The 6,666-nt window shown below is 39.7% G+C and overlaps 1 long non-coding RNA gene across 1 annotated transcript; it reads right to left on the bottom strand.

The window, feature by feature from the left end:
- Positions 1-300: 300 nt before the first annotated feature.
- On the bottom strand, positions 301-5,376 carry LOC135178326 (uncharacterized). Its single transcript, XR_010303478.1, has 3 exons — positions 5,218-5,376; positions 3,451-3,587; positions 301-1,550 (listed from the first exon to the last, which is right to left on the bottom strand). It is a non-coding gene; the product is annotated as an uncharacterized LOC135178326 (long non-coding RNA).
- Between the last annotated feature and the right edge of the window lie 1,290 nt (positions 5,377-6,666).

Raw genomic sequence — 6,666 nt, 5'->3', positions numbered from 1 at the left:
TTCATTCCCATGCATTTTTCACTTCCATCCTTATGCCAATCTTGTACAGCAATCTTGTCTCTCTGCTCTTAGCCATACAGTATTAAGCACCAGCTAAAAATCTGTTTTCTGAACTGACTGCATTTATGGTATATGTGGCCAGTTGGGAAGCACATGTAATTTTTGTCCAGTATCCCACCTTAGAGCCCAAATTGTTTCTCAATTGAAACCAACCCTATCCGTACCCCCAAACTACTTGAAACTCAGAAGAGCAACTGACATTGGAGTAAAGATGACAACATAACTTTTTACCTTGCTTTTGTTCAGCTTTATTTACTGTCACTGAAGTTTTTGATTCCTAAGTTTTGGTTTTGTTCTTCTCTGCAAGCTGCAAACAGCTGGGTACATCTCATTCATGTTAACTTCAATGAAACTGACAGCATTTTGCTGCTAAGACTAATCTGAAATTACACATACAGGTCCTATACCACTACGATTATCTGCTGAAATGCCACTGACTTTGGAAACATTTCTACTGCCTGACTGCTTGCATGCTGAGAAAGAGCACAACATTCCTTCTTTTTCTCTTTCCTCAAAGACATCTCTTTTGCTTCATGCTTTTGCTATCTTCACCATATTATGCCAGGCTTAATGCTTCAATTTAGTACCTGGGTAGAGCTTGACAATCTTTATACTTTTGGTCATATAGACTCACATTTCAATTTCCATGTCTAGGTGAGAATGTGTTAAGACCAGTCTTACATCTTAGAATTCATAACTATGCACTTTCACCTGCCTCTTCAAGCTGGCACAGCGCAATATATGAGCAGAAACAAGCAACCATGACTTTTTATTCACACTCACCACATCCTCCTCAAACTTCTCTTCTCAGAGTAGCTGTCACAGGCTGCAACAGACAGAACTTGCACAGTGGCTTTCCCCTACCATGTGATAGGGACAAGGAAATCTTACAACAAGGTACAGAAGGAAGAGCAGAAAGAAAACAAGACCTAGTTTGCAGGTACAAGCATTTAGTACTCATCTCAGAATTATTACCCAGATGGTCCAAGTGAGATGTAGTTACTGTAAGCATTTATATTTCGGGGGTAAGGGAGAGCACAGTCACTTTTATCTTTCTATAACCAATACAATTGAGGTCTTTGGCCTAGAAATTCCTTTTCTATGTTCTTTGTGTTTGCACAAAACAATTAATTATCTCCTTCCACTAACAAATGAAGAACAAAGAACAACTCAAGATGTAAATATGGCATTCTATTCTTAAATTACTCTACCTAGTTTATACAAAGTAATTACACTATTTAGGAGAATGAAATGTGCATAGAATATATATGAGAGAAGTTGTAATTGTTTCTTGTATGTTGGACTTTAGTTAGAAGTTTGAGAAACTTGCAAACAGAACCCAAGTGGTGTGAGAAGCGTTATCCTTTCTCATGAAATCAATCTGCTCTTGAATTGTGATTGCTTGGTTGTAGTCTTCTACAACTTCTTTACTGAAACTCAGTTTACCATGAATATCAGCTCTTAATTTATACATCAAGGCATTGACAATGCTGTAAAAATAAGAAATGGAAAGTTAGGCCTTTTTTTAACTTTATCACAAGATTACAAAGAGAAGTATTGCCCAAACGGTGTCCAAACAGTGTGGCCAGTAGGACAAAGGAGGTTATTCTTCCCCTGTACTCAGCACTGGTCAGGCCACAACTTGAGTCCTGTGTCCAGTTCTGGGCCCCTCAATTCAAGAGAGATGTTGAGGTGCTGGAGCATGTCCAGAGAAGGGCAACAAAGCTGATGAAGGGCCTGGAACACAAGGCCTATGAAGAGAGTCCGAGGGAGCTGGGGTTGTTTAGCCAGGAGAAGAGGAGGCTCAGGGGTGATCTTATTATTGTCTACAACTACCTGAAGGGACATTGTAGCCAGGTAGGGGGTGGCCTCTTCTCCCAGGCAGCCAGCAACAGAACAAGGGGACACAGTCTCAAGTTGTGCCGGGGTAGGTATAGGCTGGATGTTAGGAGGAAGTTCTTCGTAGAGAGAGTGATTGGCATTGGAATGGGCTGCCCAGGGAGGTGGTGGAGGCACCGTCCCTGGAGGTGTTCAAGAAAAGCCTGGATGAGGCACTTGGTGCCATGGTCTAGTTGACTGGCTAGGGCTGGGTGATAGGTTGGAGTGGATGATCTTGGAAGTCTCTTCCAACCTGGTTGAGTCTATGATTCTATACTTTCGTCAGTGCTCACGTTTTTCTACACACACAGGCTTTCAGACAGGAAAGGATTCTACTGTCTTGGTTCTAGTTTAAATTTCCCAGAGACTTAAAATATAGCTAACAGAAACAATAGGGTGTTATTCCCTCTCTTCCCCCCTCCCCAACCTTTGGAAAGAAAGGAATTAGATGTAGAGAGGGAAAGGACAAAACTCCCAAATAAAATAATCTTACTTTGATCTGGAAGTTAAAAGAAAAGAAACTTTAACAATAAATAGAAGATATGTAAGGTAGGGGAATTAGGAAGAGATATAAGGAAGGGGGGAAAAAGATACAAATATATATATATACAACCAAATTGACAAATTTCACTGTAAGAAGATACTAATTTCTTACTATACAAAACAAATAAATCTAAAGAGAGTTGTTCTTTCAGGAAAGGTCATTATCTGTGCAATCCATTGTTGTTGAACCAAAGTCACACCACTAAAGTTTGTTTCAATAAAAGGAATACAAACTAAACATAGCTTTAGTTACTGCAAGAAGTTTGCCTCTTTGCCCCGAGTTGCCTTATCTCAGGGAGTAACAGCTGAGTAACAGCTCAGCTGTTTTGAGTCTGAACAAAAAGGTTGTTTTTTGACTAAGATAAAGACGAAATTTGGGTTCAGCTCCTCTTCTCTACGAACCATGTCTTTTCCTGGCAGAAAAGCTTATGGAAGGCAAATATTGTTTCAAAGTTTGCTCTACAAAGAGCACATTCCTTAAATTCCACATTTATTTATAAAATAAGGCAACTGGGCACCCAGGTATGTCACGATGTACACAAATACACATGTCGAGGCTTGCCGAGTACAACACTTTGACATTGCTTCGTGTCAGAATTTCATTTAGAATGGAGCTCTGCTCAGCTGCCTAATGACACACATTATGTGAAACAGTTTATCTTCTCACGTTCCTATGCTTTCAATTTTGAAAATGGAAAAACACTCCACAACTAATTAGTAGGCTTACTTCAGCTTCTTTTTAATCACATCATAATATTATGGAATCATAGGTTGGAAGCAACCTTTAGAGATCATCTGCTCCAACCTCCCCACCATGGGCAGAGATCTCTCTCAAGCACACTCAGTTGTTCACAGTAGAAAATACACTAGGAAAAAGATACACATGTTTTCTCTATCACAAAATGAAGCCAAGTAGTTTGCTATTCTGATCACTAATATGTACAATCATGACAGGTACATGAAACTCACCTGTTGAAATGTTTTTCTCAGATAGTTCATATTCCTTCAAGCCATTATAGAAATTTGTCCTGTTAAAATACACTGCTGCAGAGAGTGGTCAGAGAGAAATTGCCTTCTTCTCAAAGTCTTCTTTTGTTTCTTCCATACTGTATAAAAATATATTTGTAATAGCACAATTCATAACAGCAGATTCCTTTCTTGGGTCAATCAGAATCAACCAGGTTGGAAGAGACCTCCAAGATAATCCAGTCAAACCTATCCCCCAGCCCTATCCAGTCACCTAGCCCATGGCACTAAGTGCCTCATTCAGGCTTTTCTTGAACACCTCCAGGGATGGCAACTCCACCACCTCCCTGGGCAGCCCATTCCAATGGCAAATCACTCTCTCTGTGAAAAACTTCCTCCTAACATCCAACCTATACTTCCCCAGGCACAACTTGAGACTGTGTCCCCTTGTTGCAATATTTTGGAATACTAGCAACAGGCTGACAAAGAATGTGAAGTGGAGACTAAGTACCCTGTTAAAATGTGAGGAAGTGGCTTATGCATAACTCAAATTCCAGTTTGTTTCTTAAACCATTAGTCTTAAGTCTCTACTCATCCTGTTCACTTTGTGCACAGAAGAGAGACAGACACAGCAGCATCTTTATCCACAAATAGGTTGATCACCATCCAGACTTTTGAACATTAACAGCTGTTCATGCTCAATTGTAATTATAGCAGAAACCAGCCAATTTGAATTAATATAGAAAACAGTTTATAATGTAACATCTATTCTTGAACTTCTTTCCTCATAATTAGCCTCTGTGAGGCAGTAAGACCCACAAAAATACAGTCAAAAGGAAAATAGGTCATGGAAGAGTGATAACAGATGCATATGAACAGAGATTACATGGTCAGAGAAATAGTCATATGCAGGGCACCGATCTTGGACTCTTAAGGAATTTGTGATCCAAGCCAAACTGGTGCTCAAGGGCAACAAAGAATCTGACTCAGAGGAACATACAAGAGCATTAATATTTTTTCTTTCATGATCTGTTCCTTCTGCTGTAGGTACAATCTAGGTTTGAGATAATATGCCAAGCATCAACTACACAGGATAATTTCCTTAACAAGTGAAATGCAAGCTGAAGTGTTTACAGGTGCAACTCTAGGAGAGATTTAATCTAAATACATGAAATGTGCTGAAGCATCTGTGGTTGGTGATTCTGGATTTCCCTAGCTGCTGGATCACAAAGCTCAAAGCCTGATCCTGTGCCCAGGGAATGTAACTGGAAGACCAAAGGAAAAATCATTGCCAAGGACTGTTCACAGAGAAAAACAGATGGTCTTTGCATTCAAGAAGATTTCAGATTCTCTCTTCAGAAGAATTTCAGTATCTAACTCTTCTTTTTGGTTTTTTTTTTTTTTTTTTTTTAATTCTCCTTGTCATGGTGCTAAACTGAAGCTGGGCAAGTTACTTAATGTATGAGTTAGGCTGGAGAGAGGCTAGTGAACACCAGTGGGATTTTGGTATCCCAGTTATTTATGGTGTTTTATGATGTGTACCCTAGCTGTCGTGAATCTCATTTCATTTGTAACAATGATAAAATATATAGTAGTGGGATAATTATTTATTACTAATTACTGCAAATTACTTCATCTCCTGGCAGAGGACCATGAAATTAAACCTAAGAAAGCTTCAAGTTAATTATGCTTCAAGATAGCTTTATGTAAACAGTATTTATTCCAGCAAAGTAGTTCTGAGGAGAGTATAAAGACAAACTGCAGACTTACCTGTGAAAACTGTCAGTGATGGAAGTAGACATCTGTTGCACTGAAATAGGCTAATGCATAGCTTGGGTCAACAGAAATTGCTTGTGGATAGTCCTTCATGGCACAGGGTTGATATCCCATTAACTGACTGATGACACCTCAATTCATTAGCAGTGGAGCAGTGGTAGTGAGCTGAAAGGGAAAACATAGATGCATTCTTACTCAGGGAAAATGTACACTTCTATGGTAATTTATCCTGGTTCTAAAAGACACACTAGCTTTAAAAAGGAAATGTGAATTGCACTTTCTAGTTCCAATTGCTGTCTATTAATGTCCACTATTGCCTGGCTTCACAGCAACAGGTTGACTTGAGAAAAATCATTTTAAGCTAACATCTCCCTTTAGTGCAGCATTTGTACCTTGGAATGCAGCAAAAGTTTCACCCCTTTGAAGGCAGACTGATGCTTGTCTTTCATATGCAGCATAGCATTTGGCATCAAGGCAAATGGGAAGCATAAATTTGCTCCATGCTCTCTGAAGCTTTCCAGGGACCAATTTTCAATGTCCATAATAGGAAACATAAGAAATTTCAAACATAGCAACAGGCTTAGAAAACGACAGCAGAGAACAGAAGCATGCTTATAGTTACAGATGCAGTTAACTTCATCTGTGCCAGGGGAAGTCTAGGCTGGATGTCAGGAGGAAGTTCTTCCCAGAGAGAGTGATTTCCCATTGGAATGGGCTGCCCAGGGAGGTGGTGGAGGCACCGTCCCTGGAGGTGTTCAAGAAAAGCCTGGATGAGGCACTTGGTGCCATGGTCTAGTTGATTGGATAGGGCTGGGTGCTAGGTTGGACTGGATGATCTTGGAGATCTCTTCCAATCTGGTTGATTCTATGATTCTAACTAAATTACTGAAAAAATCAATACCTTGTTAATTATGCAATCCTCATTGTGTCTGCACGTATCACATGTCTACATAATGTATCTGTCACAACTGTTTTACCTGCAGGTAATTGCCTCTTCTACCTGATAGAATCACAAAGTGGTTGAGTTTGTAAGGGATCTCTGGAGATCATCTAGGCCAATGCACTGCTCAAAGCAACATCACTCGGAGCACATTGCCCAGGACCATGTGCACTTAGACTTAATATCTTCAGGGATGAAGACTTTACAACCTCTGTATGCCATTTGTTCCCATGTTTGATCATGCTCACAGTAGTATTTTACCTACAGAAAACACAGCAATAGAGAAATAATTCAAGCCTATAACATATTTGAGGCAAAGATTTATGAAGACCAAGACCAGCACCACAGGAATCATTTATCCTAGGCTTCTGATGGAGCAGAATTACATATTGCAAAAGGGGCAGAAGCCTGAGGAAACTGATTATTGTTATCCAATTACCTAAAGCTCGTTCTCTTTGCCTTTAGTAACATTGATCAGGTCACAGTAGTCTGTATAGTAAGAA

The sequence above is a fragment of the Pogoniulus pusillus genome, chromosome 1 (genome assembly GCF_015220805.1).
Source record: "Pogoniulus pusillus isolate bPogPus1 chromosome 1, bPogPus1.pri, whole genome shotgun sequence".
Lineage (NCBI taxonomy): Eukaryota > Metazoa > Chordata > Aves > Piciformes > Lybiidae > Pogoniulus > Pogoniulus pusillus.
This window is presented reverse-complemented; position numbering and strand designations above follow the sequence as displayed.